Source organism: Hyperolius riggenbachi, chromosome 3 (assembly GCF_040937935.1).
Source record: "Hyperolius riggenbachi isolate aHypRig1 chromosome 3, aHypRig1.pri, whole genome shotgun sequence".
Lineage (NCBI taxonomy): Eukaryota > Metazoa > Chordata > Amphibia > Anura > Hyperoliidae > Hyperolius > Hyperolius riggenbachi.
The window spans coordinates 235,705,390-235,722,363 of record NC_090648.1 but is presented as its reverse complement, the minus strand read 5'-3'; the positions used below and the strand labels follow the sequence as shown (position 1 = coordinate 235,722,363).

At 45.2% G+C, this 16,974-nt stretch overlaps 1 protein-coding gene across 7 annotated transcripts in view; it reads left to right on the top strand.

Annotated features, from left to right (window-relative positions):
• Positions 1–6,123: 6,123 nt before the first annotated feature.
• The window catches only part of LOC137563493 (testis-specific gene 13 protein-like), a 235,827-nt gene continuing 224,976 nt past the window's right edge, over positions 6,124–16,974 (top strand). For 5 of the 7 annotated variants that reach the window (XM_068276010.1, XM_068276005.1, XM_068276003.1 and 2 more), the window contains exon 1: positions 11,922–12,777. The gene's annotated coding sequence lies outside the window, so the exon portion shown is untranslated. Of the gene's footprint in view, positions 6,204–11,921; positions 12,778–14,551; positions 14,920–16,974 lie in introns of those variants that run through there. The other 2 variants (XM_068276007.1, XM_068276006.1) reach the window with 2 other exon arrangements.

Genomic DNA, 16,974 nt, shown 5'->3' with positions numbered 1-16,974 from the left:
AAGCTGCTCAGAGTTGATGGGAAGATGGATGGAGCCAAATACAGGGCAATCTTGGAAGAAAACCTATTGAAATCTGCAAAAGACTTGAGACTGGGGCGGAGGTTCACCTTCCAGCAGGAACACGACCCTAAACATAAAGCCAGGGCAATAATGGAATGGTTTAAAACAAAACATATCCATGTGTTAGAATGGCCCAGTCAAAGTCCATATCTAAATCCAATCGAGAATCTGCGGTAAGATCTGAAAACTGCTGTTCACAAACGCTGTCCATCTAATCTGACTGAGCTGGAGCTGTTTTGCAAAGAAGAATGGGCAAGGATTTCAGTCTCTAGATGTGCAAAGCTGGTAGAGAAATACCCTAACAGACTGGCAGCTGTAATTGCAGCAAAAGGTGGTTCTACAAAGTATTGACTCAGGGGGCTGAATAATTGCGCATATCCCAATTTGCAGTTTTGTTTTGTTTTTTAAACGGAATCCTGTATGATTTTCGTTCCACTTCTCACATGTACACCACTTTGTATTGGTTTTTCACATGGAATTCCAATAAAATTTATTCATGTTTGCGGCAGCAATATGACAAAATGTGGAAAACTTGAATGTTTATGAATACTTTTGCAAACCACTGTAGCTAGGCATAGGTGCCTCCCATATAGATAGCTAGGCTTAGGTGTCCCCCATGTAGATAGCTAGGTATATGCACACCCCAAATATCCCTATAGGTGTGTATGTATATATATATATATATATATATATATGTGTGTATATATATATATATATATATCTAGGCATAGGTGCCCCCACATATAGATAGCTAGGCATAGGTGTCCCCCACATAGATAGCTAGGCATAGGTGCCCCCCCACATATAGATAGCTAGGTATAGGTGCCCCTCCACATATAGATAGCTAGGCATAGGTGCCTGCCTCCCATATACTGTAGATAGTTAGGCATAGGTGCCTGCCATATAGATAGTTAGGCATAGATGCCCCTCTCCATCCACCAGCCGCTGCTCTCCTCCACCGACCTTCACTGACCCTGCATGCCCGGAGGAGCATGCAGCACTGAGACATCTGATAGCGGCAACCAGCGGTGGAGAGGAGAGTGGAGGGTAACTGCGTGTATACAGGAAAAGCACTTCCTGTATACACATCCTTACCCACCGCTCTCCTCTCCACTGCAGATTGCCGCTAATCAGATGTCTCAGTGCTGCAAGGCATGCAGAGTCAGCGAGGGGATCCGGACAACATATTGAAGAGAGCAGCGGACAAAGAGGAAGGGGGAGGACTGGGGAGGAAGGAGGTGGGCAGGATGCGGCTGTACCTTTGCCTCTCCCTATTGGCTGTGTTGCTCTGTGTAGGGCAGCAGAGCAGTACAATTAGATGGTACGCTGCATAGTCAGCGCCTGGAGTACTATTTTAAAACGCCGACCACAATCTACCCAGCAGTCCTTCCGATCGACGCATTGGGCAGCCCTGCCTTATGCCATGCAGGCAGTTACACACTCAGGAAAAGTGTATACAATACTTCAATCCCTACAGCGTCAGCAAGTGTATACAATGTTTCAATCCCCACAGCGTCAGCAAGTGTATACAATGTTTCAATCCCCACAGCGTCAGCAAGTGTATACAATGTTTCAATCCCCACAGCATCAGCAAGTGTATACAATGTTTCAATCCCTTCAGCGTGAGAAAGTGTATACAATGTTTCAACCTCTTCAGCATTAGTTGTCAGGAACCGGCCCGCGGCACGCCTGCGTATACGGTTCCCGACTGCGGGTTTGACCAGATTAAGTGGGGAACAGCCTTATTCAAGCTAAAACAAGGCTGGGACCCCTCAGAACACCTCTCACTGCCACCACTAGCTGTTTGCTAGACACTTCCACTCTGCTGTTGAGTCCTCAGCGCGCACTCTGCGTTTTCGTATTCGGGTCAGCTTTGCGCTTAGGCTAAATACGGGAACGCCACACACCCACACACACACACAGTTGCAATCTTACACTGTCGTGAAGCAAAGACCCACTAACAGTCGTTCCGAACGATACTGTTAGCCACTCTGCTGTCGCTACTCGCACTGGCGTTGTTCGTACGTTGGGTCAGCTGCGCGCTTAGGCCAACATATGACAAACGCCCCCACACACAATGCAATTACAATTTCATACGGTAGTGTTGCTGAAGCGTACAATTAGGCATGAACTTGTACACGGTTACACTTCAGTCTCCTTTAGGCTATGAGTGTTAGTTTAGTACGGCAGAAGTCAAGCTTATTAAATAATAATTTAATATTCCAGAAAAACATAGAACAATGCAGAACTTAATATATACAAAAGATTACAAAAAACAAAGTAAAAATAGTTACAAGATAAAAGTTACAAAGATAACACACACGGATATTTGCGTAAAATAAAAATGGGGATTAAAAAAACATTACCAACTTGAAGGTCTCAACGTTGTCGGCAGGAGCATGCCGCTTGTTTGACCAGAAGTCGAGATCAACTCTAGCTATGCGCTAACTCCAAGAGCAGATACCGGTGGCTGTCCTGGGTCAGCTTAAATAGTCTGAAGTGTCCCCTGGGGCATTTAATGTCCAGCCCCCAGGAACTAATGCACTTTCCCCGTTTGTGACATCACCGAACGCTTGTCATAATCTTTCTTGTGATATGCAAACTTCAAAGGGGTTCCTGTTTTAGCTTCTTGAAGTCTGCAGAATTCAATAGGTGAGATTGTATCCTACCAGACATCAAAAAGCTTCCTCCTCATTATTTCCTTGCCTATTGAAGGGGACTGGTCCATGCACTGAAGACAATGGCAGCTGCTACATCAATACAAAAGATCACAGTGTACAGTTCCTCTGGACAGCCAGAAACAGGTAATGAGGTTCCCTTTTGTCTGTCTATTGACCCCACACAAAATCACCTCTGAAAGATATACAGCAGACATAAAAATGATAGAATAGGTTTCTGTACTCCCTAATATCATCAGCACCTCAATATATCTCCACATTAGTATCTTAGATTACAACCTGCAATTTCTTGCAATGGAGGTGCTGTGGCTGCACAGAATGAACACATTTACTTACATAATAAATTACAGTACATAACAAAAGTAACGGGAAAAAATATTTACGTAAAATTAGTAACCCTTATCCTCCCCCCTTAAATCCTAACCCCTCACCTTCCCCTTCCTTAACTCTTAACACTAACCCTTACCTTCCCCCTCCTAACCTCAAACTCCCTTCTCCTTAATTTAACCCCTAATCTTAACCCTTATCCTCCCCCTTCCTAACCCTTATCCTCCCCCTTCCTATCCCTAATTCTTAACCTCCTTGCCTTCCTCAAAAGCTGAGCCTTAAGCCCTCCTCCTTAACTCCTAACTCTTAAACCATCAACCTTATCCTTTGCCCCCCCCCAAACGCCTAAATTTAAATCTAACCGTTAATCCCACCTCCTTAACTTCTAACCCCCTCCCCAAGGTTAGGAGTTATAGAGGGGCAAGGGAGGGTTAAGGTTAGGAGTTAAGGAGGGGGAGTTGCTTAAGAGTTTAGGTTAGGTGCTAAGGAGGGGGGGGGGGGGTTAGGGTTAAGGTTAGAAGTTAAAGAGGAACTGTCGCGGAAATCTTAAAATGTAAAGGGAAGCTCCAAGCAAAATAAAAAATTGAGTTTCACTTACCTGGGGCTTCTACCAGCCCCATGCAGCTATCCTGTGCCCTCGTAGTCACTCACTGCTGCTCCAGTCCCCCGCTGGCAGCTTGCCGACCTCGAAGGTCGGCGGGCCGCATTGCGTACATTTTTACGCATTCCCGCTAGTGCAGGAACATTAACACATACATTTTTACGCATTACTGATTCAATGCGTAAATTTTTACGCATTGAACCAGTAATGCGTAAAAATGTATGTGTTAATGAAGCCCCAGGTAAGTGAAACTCCATTTTTTATTTTGCTTGGACCTTCCCTTTAAAACACATACAAATAAGAAGTACATTTCTCCTAGAGTAAAATAACCCATAAATTACTTTTCTCCTATGCTGCTGTCACTTACAGTAGGTAGTAGAAATCTGTCATTACCAACAGATTTTGGACTAGCCCATCTTCTCTTAGGGGGTTCTCAGGGTTTTCTTTATTTTTAAAAGCACTTAGTGAATGGCAGTAGCTCCTTCCAACTGCCAAAATAGTGTGCAGCGAGCAGGGAGGCTGGTCAGCATCTTTTTATTAATCATTTTAAGAGAATGTCTTTATAAAGAATAAAGACCATGCTGAGAATCCCACATGAAGGGATGGACTGGCCCAAACCCTGTCGGTAATGCAAAATTTCTACTACCTACTGAAAGTGACAGCAACATAGGAGAAAAGTAATTTATGGCTCATTTACTCCTCACATTAACTCCCTAACCAGTTCCTGCCATTTCCAACTGAAAAACATAGCACGTATCCGACCTTTTCTCTCCCATAACACAACCAAAATGTTAGTACATGCTCTTATTAGATCTCGATTGGACTATTGCAATATATTGCTTGGTGGACTTCCAACTAACCGACTAGCACCGCTCAATTCTGTACTGAACTCTGATACTCAACTCATTCATCTCTCCTCTCGCTCTTCCTCTGCTGACCCTCTCTGTCAAGCTCTTCACTGGCTACCAATTAATGAGATGATTCAGTTCAAACTCTTAACCCTAACCTACAAAGCTCTCAACAATCTCTCTCCCCTGTACATTTCCTCACTAGTCTCCAGATACCAACCCAACCGCAATCTCAGATCTGCACACGAGCTTCTTCTATCCTCTTCTACAATTACAGGCCCATACACACGTCGGATTCCGACTTGTGTATGGGCCTTACCTCCTCGCATTCACATGTACAAGACTTCTCACGTGCCTCACCCCTCCTCTGGAATGCCCTTCCACAACACATCCGCCACTCTCCCACCTTTGAAATCTTTAAACGCTCCCTCAAAACCCACCTTTTCCGACAAGCATATTCTCTAGCTTAGGCCATGCACCCACTAAATAACCTAATTACGCACTGCCTGTACATATACTGTATACTGCCCCACCTCTTGTTTCCACCCCATTCCTTTAGATTGTAAGCTCGCAAGGGCAGGGCTCTCACCCTTTTGTGTCATGGAATGTTATTAATTTAATTGCTTGCACACTGTTAGACATTTATACATTTTAGTCATCATGTTCAATCAAATTGTAATCAGCAGTTCTGTATCTTGTATCAGTGTTCATATTTTCATGTATATCATTGTCTGTATCATTATGTATCCCTTGTTTGTTTTCTTACATTGTACAGCGCCACGGAATATGTTGGCATTTTATAAATAAATAATAATAATAATAATTTTACTCTGGGAGAAATGTACTTCTTAATTTGTATGTGTTTTTAATTTTAAGAGTTTTGTGACAGTTCCTCTTTAAGGAGGGGGGTTAAAGGTTAGGGCTAAGGTTAGGAGTTAAGGAGGTGTTAAGGGTTAGGGTTTAAGGGGGAGGTTAAGGGTTAGGTTAAGAAGGAGGGAGGTTAAAGAGGGGAAGGGGGGGTGGTTAAAGTGACCCAGAGATTAATAAAAAGACTGTCTTTTACTTACCCGGGGCTTCCTTCAGCCCCAGAAGCATGGATGTGTCCCTTACCTCCCTCCTGCGATCCTACATTAAGCCGCAATCTGCTCCAGTGAGCGGCTGTGTGACGTCAGCAGGGGGCATTTTGCGCATGCGCGGACAGTCACTCAGTCAGACTGAGCCGTCTACCGGGGTTTGGTTGTGGCTACACGGAGGATTCTGGGCGGACCCCGGAAGGCAGGCGTGATGAAGGCGAGGGACGCATCCATGCTTATGGAGCTGGAGGAAGCCCTGGGTAAGTAAAAACAGTTGTTTTTTTTAATTGATCTCTGAGTCACTTTAAAGTTAGTTCCCCAGGAGTTCTGTGCAAAAAGTGGTTCAATTAATTTCAAATTAATTTCAATCTTTTTTTTTTTCTGTACTTACTTTTTTATATATTGAATTCAATACAAGTTTATGTATTGAATTCAATAATAAAAAAAAAAATAGTTTGCCGCCAGATGTTGACGCTGCGTAACCCTGGAGTCATCAACACCGATCGCCTGAGAACATGTCATCATCGCCAAGGGAGAAGAAAATCCGCCGAGGGACATTGAAGAGGACACTGGGAAAGCTATCGGAGGTACACAACGAAGGATCAGCACGCCAATGGTGAGTATACTGTAAGTTCCAGTATAGGTTAACCAGCTATAGGTGCCCTAGGAAAGGTAAGCCAGCTATGGTTTCCACAGAATAGGTAAGCCAGATATAGTTTCCACAGAATAGGTAAGCCAGCTATAGGTTGCACAGTATAGGTAAGACAGGTATGAGTGTCCACACTATAGGTAAGGCAGCTATAGGTGCCAGAGTATAGGTATGTCAGCTATGTTCCACAGTATAGGTAAGCCTAGGATTAGTGTCCCCAGCGTAGGTAAGGCAGCTATAGGTGCTGCCACTCTCCCTCCCGATCCCCCAGTGGAGCTGTGAGATGAGCTGGGGGGTATAACTCACCAGAGACTCTCTCCAACGATGATTGCCCATTCTCCTCCACAGCTCCGGGCTACTGTTCACAGTACTGGGGATGTGAGTTGATGACGTCATCAAGCGGCATCGCCTACTGTGAACAGTAGTCTGGAGCTGAACGGCGGAGGAGAATTGGTGATCATCGCTGGAGAGAGCCTATGGTGAGTAATACCCCCCAGCTCATCTCAAAGCGGTGCCCGGGGATCGGCAGGGAGGGATGGGGGATCAGCAAGGTGGAAGGGAGGGAGAGAGGATCAGCAAGGCGGAAGGGAGAGGGGGACATGTTGCCACACTGCTTTCCCCCGCTGGCTCCATGAGGGCTACCCTGGGACTAATAAATATGCTGTGTTCCTTTTTTTTCTTTCTCTGCCTCAGAGTTAAATATCAGGTATGTCAGTGGCTGACTCAGTCCTGACTCAGACAGGAAGTGACTACAGTGTGACCCTCACTGATGAGAAATTCCAACTATAAAACACTTTCCTAGCAGAAAATGGCTTCTGAGAGCAGGAAAGAGATATAAAGGGTCAATAGTTCATACATTTTAGCTCTGGCATAGTTCAATGAATGTGTCATGGAGCAAAAACAATAAAACAGTTAAAACTTAAAAAGTAGATTTAAACCTAAAATAAAACTGTGGAATATCTTTAAAATTCATTTTTAGGAGAAGAAAGATGGATACAATCATTTATTTCATTAGTTTTTCGCTTTGGGTATCCTCTAAGGTTAGAATTTAAAGATGGTGGAGGTGAAGGGTTAGGGTTAAAGAGACTCTGTAACTTTAAAAGTGCCCTTGGGGGGGGGGGTACTTACAATACAATAACATTTGTAAAGCGCTTTTCTCCCATAGGACTCAAAGCGCATAGTTGTGTCTCAGATTAATACAGGGTTGCAGGCTGGGTTGTGTTACAAAGGAGATAGTCAGATGTTCATGAATGCCAGTAGCGCCTGCAATATTTACCTTTCCCAGCTCAGGTGCAGTAGTGGCTCTCGGTTTGGGATTGGGCTGAAATTGCTGATTCCAGTCGGGTCGTTCTACAGCGCAGGCACAAGTAGCCTGCGTCGTAGTGCGGACCCAACTGGTATTGGTTATTTCCGCCTGATTCAGAGCTGCTACTCTCCAGGGGCACTTTGTAAAGTTACAGAATCTCTTTAAAGTCAGAGCTCTAGCAAATAGAAAAATGGATACATACCTGGGGCTTTCTCCGGCCCCATACACTCCAATCGCTCCCACCCCGCCATTCTCAGTCTCCTGCAGCGCCAGTACCAAGTCCCTGCACTTCCATCAGTCGGAGCTAGTTTGACGTAAGAGAAGTGTGACCTCTACGTATCTCCAGCAGCTGCTGGAGAGATACGCAAAGAGCGCACTTCTCTGGCATAGACTGGATAGACTGATGGAAGTGCGGGGACCCGGTATCGGCTGAGGAGGAAGCCCCAGGTATGTATAAATCTTTCAACTTGCTAGAGCTCTGAGTACCTTTAATGAGGGTGGGTTAAGGGTTACTAATTTTACTAAAATATTTTTTTCCTATGTTTTTAGTTATGTACTGTAATTCTTTATGTACTTAAAGAGACTCTGTAACAAAAATTGCATCCTGTTTTTTATCATCCTACAAGTTCAAAAAGCTATTCTAATGTGTTCTGGCTTACTGCAGCACTTTATACTATCACTGTCTCTGTAATAAATCAATGTATCTTTCCCCTGTCAGGCCTAGTACACACCGGAGCGTTTCCGCTGCGGTTTGCGATCTGCTTGCGGGTGCGGATCTGCTAGGGTAATGTATTTCAATGGGCTGGTGCACACCAGAGCGGGAGGCGTTTTACAGAAACGCATACTCCCGGGCTACTGCAGATTTTGGATTGCGGAGGCGTTTCTGCCTCAATGTTAAGTATAGGAAAACCGCAAACCGCTCTGAAAAACGGCACTTCAGAGCGGTTTGCCAGGCGGTTTTTGTTACAGTAGCTGTTCAGTAACAGCTTTACTGTAACAATACATGAAATCTACTATACCAAAACCGCTACACAAAACCGCAAAATGCTAGCTTAAATGCTGCAGAAAAATAAGAAAAAGCGTTTCAAAATATGCTAGCATTTTGCGGATTTTGGTGTGCACTAGGCCTCAGACTTGTCGGCCTGTGTCTGGAAGGCTGCCAAGTTCTTCAGTGTTGTGGTTCTGCTATGAACTCCCCCTTCCAGGCCCCTCTCTGCACACTGCCTGTGTGTTATTTAGATTAGTGCAGCTTCTCTCTGCTCTATTATCTTTTACAAGCTGGATAAATCGTCCTCTGAGCTGGCTGGGCTTTCACATACTGAAGAATTACAGACAAGGGCAAAGCTGTTTGCAGGAAGAAACAAGCAGCCTGAAACTTCAGTGCATGAGAACAGGGGAAAAGAAACACACAAATGATCTCTTGAGATTCAAAAGGAAGGCTGTATACAGCCTGCTTGTGTATGGATGTATTTTCTATGTGTGGACATACTGTACATCAATCTACTTCCTGTTTTGGTGGCCATTTTGTTTGTTTATAAACAAACTTTTTAAAACTGTTTTTAACCACTTTTAATGCGGCGAGGAGCGGTGAAATTGTGTCAGAGGGTAATAGGAGATGTCCCCTAACGCACTGGTATGTTTACTTTTGTGCGATTTTAACAATACAGATTCTCTTTAAAGAGGAACTGTAACATCAAAATGTCCCCTGGGGGGTACTCACCTCGGGTGGGGGAAGCCTCAGGATCCTAATGAGGCTTTACACGCCATCCTCCGTCCCTCGGGGGTCTCGCTGCAGCCCTCCATACAGCGGCGACGTAAATTTTACCTTCCCTGCTCCTGCGCAAGCGCTCTGGTGGCTGTCGGCTCTGAAGTAGGCGGAACTACCCGATCGTGGTCGGGTCTGCTCTACTGCGCAGGCGCAAGTCTCCGGCGCCTGTGCAGTAGAGCGGACCCGACGGAGATCGGGTAATTCCGTCTAGTTCTGAGCCGAAAGCAGCCACAGCGCCCCCGCTGGAGCCTGTAAAGGTAAATATTGAATTGACAGTCGGGTCTGTCGCCGGCTGTTCGGAGGGCTGCAGCGAGACCCCTGAGGGACGGAGGACGGTGTGGGAAGCCTCATTAGGATCCTGAGACTTCCCTCACCCGAGGTGAGTACCCCACAGGGGATCTTTTTGATGTTACAGAGTCTCTTTAAATGTGTTCATTCTAAACCTAATAGCCACAGCACCTCTTTTGAAAGAGATTCCAGGCTAAATCTGAGATACTGACACTGAAGGGATTGAAACATTGTATACACTTGCTGACACTGAAGGGATTGAAACATTGTATACACTTGCTGACACTGAAGGGATTGAAACATTGTAACTTTTCCTGAGAGTGTAACTGCCTGGAAGTACCTGATTTTTTTTCTAAATGAACTCTGCCTAATGAACTTGTTTGGTGGAAAAATTAGGTTTGCTTTCCACTGTTCATGCTTCTCCACATTTTTTGGATAGTAAACTCTAGGACACCAGCAATATAATGTAAATCATATTATCACTATATCACTATTAGTGCTATTGCTATTCTCCTGTTATGTAACTGTACCAGGGGCATAGCAATAGAGGGTGCAGAGGTAGTGACTGCATTAGGGCCAGAGGGGCCCGTAGGGCCCTTCCTCAACTACAGTATTAGCTCTCTATTGGTCCTGTGCTCATAATAATGACTTCCGTAGATACTTTGAATAGTGGTAATCATTAGCAAGCTGTTACCCATCCCCTTCTTGCACCTCTGACACTAGTTGCCATTTGCAGGTTTTGGTGCGCCATTAGTGTTGTCCGGATCATGAACGATTCGCATCTTTGATCCGAATCTCTTTTGTGAGTCGAATCATCAAAATGAGTGATTCGGATCGCAAAAGGGGTGGGGCCAGAAGTGACACGCCCCCTCTCAGCGGGCAGTGGGGTCCTGGAAGCAGAGCAGAGATGAATCGCTCTGTTGGAGGGGAGCCAGGGACAAGTAGATGAGAGAGAGGGGACATGGGTGCCACTGCCAGATATGTGTAGAGCACACATACTGGCTATAATGTGCTGCTCATTATAGGCTGTCTGTTCCGTAGTTGTGCTCAGTGAACAAATGGGAAACTTTTGGCTCAGCACAGCTAGTAACTTTGCAGGCACTGTGATTGCAGGGCAATCTGATCCTCCTGCATTGCTCTAAACAGCTGCACTTCACTTCTGGGAATGCTTTGGAGAATGTTTTCTTTCACTGTGCGATGTTTGCTTTCAAAGTATACAGATGAACATATAGGTAAAATATATGTAAAGCATATGATTGCAGCATGTGGGTATTGTGTGCAAACAAACATTTCTGCTCCCTTCTCTGTCCACTTCCTGCCCTCTGTCCATCTTCTCCCCTTCTCTGTGTGTCCACCCCCCTCCCCTTCTCTGTCCACCGCAGGGAAAGACCTGTCCTGCTATTTATTTCACCCCCAAATGCTTCTGTAGTAAAATGATCCGAGATTCGGATCAAAGATCTGGATCTTTTCAATGATCCGATTCAAATCATCTGGATCATTGAAGAGATCCGAACTTCGCATCTCTATGCGCCATATCAATTGTTATGTAGAGTGCATGGGGGGGGTTGCCATTGTAAAACTTGCATCAGGGCCCACAGCTCCTTAGCTACGCCACTGAACTGTACGATACCATGAAGCTAGATTCTCAGTTCAGATGGACCTCCAATGGCCAGAAGACAGCGTAATGTCTGTTCTAATGGTCCACTGTGATCTGGTTGGAGCCCAGCACAGAGCAGATGCGTTTCCAAGGGAAACATCTGTTGATCTGGGAAAAATATATCTCTGATAATGTATACTGTTATAAATTCTATCTCAGACGACATATACTGGTTTAAAGTCTACCTCACATAACATATACTGTTATAAAGTCAATTTATCTCAAGCAACATATACTGTTATAAAGTCAATTCATCTCAGATGACGTATATTAGTATATAAAGTCTATCTACTGCAAGGCACGCAGATCCCAGACTGCTAAAGCCGTTTCTAGGCCAAAGCAAATGCTTAGTCACGTTTCTCTCTGGCTCGCTTATTTCAGTGGAATTAACTGTCTGCGAGCTTGGGAAGTGAATTACTTTCTGCGCAACAACTGACTTGTCGGAAAAGCGCAGAGAGAGTGCCCATGTGATGAAAACATTGGCTGAGCAGTGATGCTGCAGCAACCTTTCAGTGAAAGCGACCACCTGATTCCCCATGTAAAGTACGACGACTCATCATCCTGACTGGGGATGATGCTGCAAGCACGAGTGGTCCTGTTCGGCAGGAGGAGGGAGGCTGCGGGATGATGCGTCTGCTGATTGCTGGTCCTGCAGTCACGTGGTGGGCCCTTTAAGTTTCCATTGAGAGCAGCTAGTGGTGTCACATGATGGACATGATATAATGTAAGCACAGAGAGGGAGGCAGAGAGAGAACCCAGAGGCAGCAAGGAGAGAAAGTAACGAGTGGGACGGCAGCACTCTGCGTATTAGACCGCTGCGTCACTCAGGGCCGAGGGCAGCCATTTGGGTGTCTGTAATATCCTATGCAGTGTAACCCTGAGTTGTGCTGCAGGTGACAACACGACTACTTCCTAGGAGGCGAGAGACGTCCCTCAGTACAGTATACCTGTGCTGTAACTGCGCTCAATGGGTGGCCTCTCTCAGTGCAGGAAAATAGCCATTGTGAGAGCAGGTGATTCGTAGAGCCTTCTAGAGGGACAGTGAAAGGGAAGAAACCCACACTGCAACTTTTCCTATCAGCTCTATGTGGCTACGCAGAAAGGAGAAGTGACAGCAGCCTCCTATGTGTAGCAGGGAGGCCAGGCAGCAGGACACACGCAGTATGCGCAGCACAGGAGACAGGGAAAAGTTCCAGCACATTCACTCCCGGAGTTCTAGAACACCAAGGCTGCTCGGGAATAAAGGGAGAAACAAGCACAGCGTGTTATTGGACGGCAGAGGGAGAAGCAGCAGGATCTACATCCAACAGAGGAAAAAATGACGAGGGAGGAGGAGGAGCAGCCACTTCCAGCACAACACATGGAGAAGGAAGAAACACCCACCTGCAATAGCAGCAGCACTCACCTCCAGCTCTCACCTCCTGCTGCTGCCACAGCCAACTACGCATCACCCTATTACATGCCTGATCTACAGGAACATGATGCTTCTGTCAATGGCCAACAGCTCAACACGCTATTCTTGGTGAGTTACCATTTTATTTCAGTAATATCACATATATATATCGTATAATAAACAAAAATGACGTCAAAAATGACGTTGTAGAGGTGTGATCGTGCAGGTCTGTGCATTTAAATGATTAGTCTATTTGTTTTTCCATGGGAAAATAACTAATGCGATGGTAGTCTGCAATCTCTTCTATGTGCGCCACGCCCCCCTTTTGTTGTGGCGTATATAGGAGTTAAACCTACAAATCAGGGTACAGATTTGTATAATGTATGTCTTTGGGATCGTGGCTCTGACAAATTGAACGTATTATAGCTGAAATCTTTAGATCTTATGATAATTTAACAACTACCTATATATGGGAAAGCAATGGCGACTGCACAGTGATAATGTGTATAGCTCTCTCACTCATGTATTTATATACATATGCCCCTGAGAGCTCGTGATGTCCAGGAAATGCCCACTTCCCCTTATCTCATTGATTTCTGCTTTCACCAAGGTCAGCGCTAGCTGTGGTATTATACATGTGGTAATAACCCTCTTTACAAGTGGCAGGCAGGCCATGGTGATGCAGTGTGATCTGTGCTGTGTAGATGGCTCATCATGTGCTGGCCTGAGTTGCTGTGACGCACACTTTTCGCTAGTTCTCTTCTGCCATGGCTACTGTGCTCTTACATGTTGCTAGGGTGCGTTATTGCCTTGCAGTGTTCTGTCACATAACATCTACATCATGTGCAAGCCATACATCTCCTGTTCACAGGCAGTGCGTGTTCATGGCATTTGGCTGCTGCGCATGCATGGTGTATAGGGGATACTTTATTCTCTGTATACGGTATGTATGGTGTATAGGGGAGGCTGTGTCTCTAGGTATGTATGTATGTTTTATAGGTGATGCTGTGTGTTGTGTGTGTCTGTATTTCTCTATATGTATATATGTTGTATAGCAGAGGGTGTGCTTCTCTGGTGTATTGGGGAGGCTGTGTGTCTCTGTGTATGGTGTATTGGGGGAGGCTGTGTGTATGGTGTATTGGGGAGGCTGTGTGTATGGTGTATTGGGGAGGCTGTGTGTATGGTGTATTGGGGAGGCTGTGTCTCTGTGTATGGTGTATTGGGGAGGCTGTGTATGGTGTATTGGGGAGGCTGTGTGTCTCTGTGTATGGTGTATTGGGGAGGCTGTGTGTCTCTGTGTATGGTGTATAGGGGAGGCTGTGTGTCTCTGTGTATGGTGTATAGGGGAGGCTGTGTGTCTCTGTGTATGGTGTATAGGGGAGGCTGTGTGTCTCTGTGTATGGTGTATAGGGGAGGCTGTGTGTCTCTGTGTATGGTGTATAGTGGAGGCTGTGTGTCTCTGTATGGTGTATAGTGGAGGCTGTGTGTCTCTGTATGGTGTATAGTGGAGGCTGTGTGTCTCTGTATGGTGTATAGTGGAGGCTGTGTGTCTCTGTATGGTGTATAGTGGAGGCTGTGTGTCTCTGTATGGTGTATAGTGGAGGCTGTGTGTCTCTGTATGGTGTATAGTGGAGGCTGTGTGTCTCTGTATGGTGTATAGGAGAGGCTGTGTGTCTCTGCATGCATGTATGGTGTATGTATGGAGGCTGTATGTATGTGTGACGTATAAGGGATGATTTGTGTCTCCATGTGGGCATGGGGGAGGCTGTTCTGTGTCTCTGTGTATGGTGTATAGGGAAGTTGTGTGTCTCCATGCATGCATATATAGGGGAGGACGTGTGTCTGCGCAGGATGTGGTGCTCCGGAGTGCTGCATGCTGCTGACACTGTTTGTTGTGATCACTTCTCTTTTCTCAATGTCCGCATTCCAGCTCATGTTGCGCAGATAAAATTCAGAGCTGCTGTAAACAGAGAGGAGGAGCTGACGAGCTCGGTCTTCCCCTCGCGCCCCTCCTTTCTCATAGAGCCCGTGTTGTTGTGTGCCCGGCTGGCGATTAGTGCCCTTATGTAAACACACACGCATGTATGCATGTAGCCAGCGCTGTGATGTAACCAGCCCGCCACTCCTCTGCCTGGCGATGACTCCGCAGATGTCACATCCACATTGCGTAGTAATGTCCGGACTGTGGGAGAAGCTGGATGCTGGACGCAGCACACTTCGCAGCGATGACACTCCTCCTCCAACATGGACTTTGTGTGCTGCATTTAGGGGGTGTGTCTGCATGTTTCCTCATGTACAGCTGCTGTACATCCTTTCTAGCCACATCTTATGTCATCCCTGTGGCCTGGCATCTCCTCACTGCTGCCCACGTACATTGGGCTAATCACAGTGACGCACGTTGAAATGATTGCGTATGTACTTTTGCAGTATAGAAAATCATCATTTGGCAAACAACCCAGCATTTTACTGCCCATGGATTTCATAATGTGAAGAATTCCTAATGTATTCTGTGTGGATTAGTAAAGAGTACCTATTTTTATTTTTGTGATGCGTATACTCTATCCTGGATTGTTTTCCACTCTTCAACCCCCCCCCCCCCCCCCCTCTCTTCTTCTCAAACAACCTTTTTTTCATCTCAGCTCCTCTATTCTCCCCCTTCCTTTTTCTTTGAGTTTACAGACTGTTTCAGTTCTTCTACTTTAGTTTCTCTCCCCTCTATATAACATAAATGGTGCATATTCAAGATTAAAAAAAAAAAAATCGAATGCGGTCATAGGTGGCCAATGGAATATAGATAATGCAGATTTCATGCATATTATGTAACTTGGAAATGAGTCAGTGGTAATAAACTAGAATACACTTTATTGGCCCAGTTACAAGCTGCATACTGTATTTGCAGGAATTTTAAATCTAGCTACAATCATTTGCATCTTGTTGGCCATCTGTAAATGTTTCCTGTTGCTTAAAATGACAGTAGGTATGATCTCGGCGAAAGATAAAGGACCACTCCAACGAAAAATGTAAGCAGTTGAAATCTGGCAGAACAGACAGGTTTTTGACTTGTGCATCTCCTCATGGGGGGGGGGGGGGGTATTTGTTTTCAAAAGCATTACCTGAAGGGCATTTAACTGCCAAGATAGTAAGATACCAGCCAGTCTCCCTATTCACTTGCACACTATTTTGGCAGTTAGACTTAGCACCTGCTATTCAGGAAATGCTTTTGAAAACAAAGAAATCCCTAAGAATCACCCATGAGGAAATTGACTAATCTAAAACCTGTCAGATTTCAACTTCTTACTTTTTTCGCTGGAGTGGTCCTTTAATTGAAATTCATGTGGATTCAGTCTGGGAGTATCATGAGCCTTCCCTTTTCTCCACCTACCTCTCTTTCCTTTCCCCATTTTTTATTTGTTTTGCAATCATACACGCTGTTTCATACAGTATAATCTTGTTGTAGTAAACGCTGATATAGTAAACCTCTGGCTACTGTAAATTCTGTCCCCAAGTCCCGACCCAGCATCTCTATGAGTATACAATGTATGACAAATCCTGATATTGTAAACTACTTGGCCTGGTTCCTTGGAGTTTACAGTAAAGGCATTCTACTGTAATACATGAGTAGATGTTTGAGGTTTTATCACTCACAAGTGATAAGGAATAAAGAGAACAGCTTAGACACAGTGGTGCTCAGAGGGTTGTTTAGAAAACCAGTTCTGTGATTTGAGCTATGTGCACATGTTATATTTTCATTATTGATGCCTCATTAGCGATAATCATTCATGATCATCTCATGTGAAAGTTCTGCAACAACCTTATTAAGCCATTGGTCAACAGTGTACTCCCCAGAAATTTTTTCCAGCCGGGTGGCATGAAAAAGTAGCCGGGTGGGGCGAGATGACAGAATGCAGGGCTGGCGCTTCTCTGCTTACAGCAGAGGAGGAGGTGAGCTGATGACAGCCGGGTGCTCACCAAAACTAGCTGGGTGGAGCCCCCGGCTAAAAGAGCCTGGGGAGAACAGTGGTCAAGATGGATCACCGCACGATGAATGAGCACAATTAATTGTTCTTTCCACTGCAAGTTCTAATCTGTAGTCTGCGTCTCATCCCTTTCCCCTATTCATAGAACATAAAAAGGTGCTTGGCTGTAGCAACGTAGCATGTCTATACAGTGATCATTACTCAAGGTGGCATTCATATTTCACATCTACACATACCTTTACTCTAAAAAGAGGATAAACCATGAATAATCCGTGCCATACAGGAGGAGTGAGAACACTTATAAAGCAGTTTGTGAGTCAAACTATCAGGAAATAACACAATGAATTTT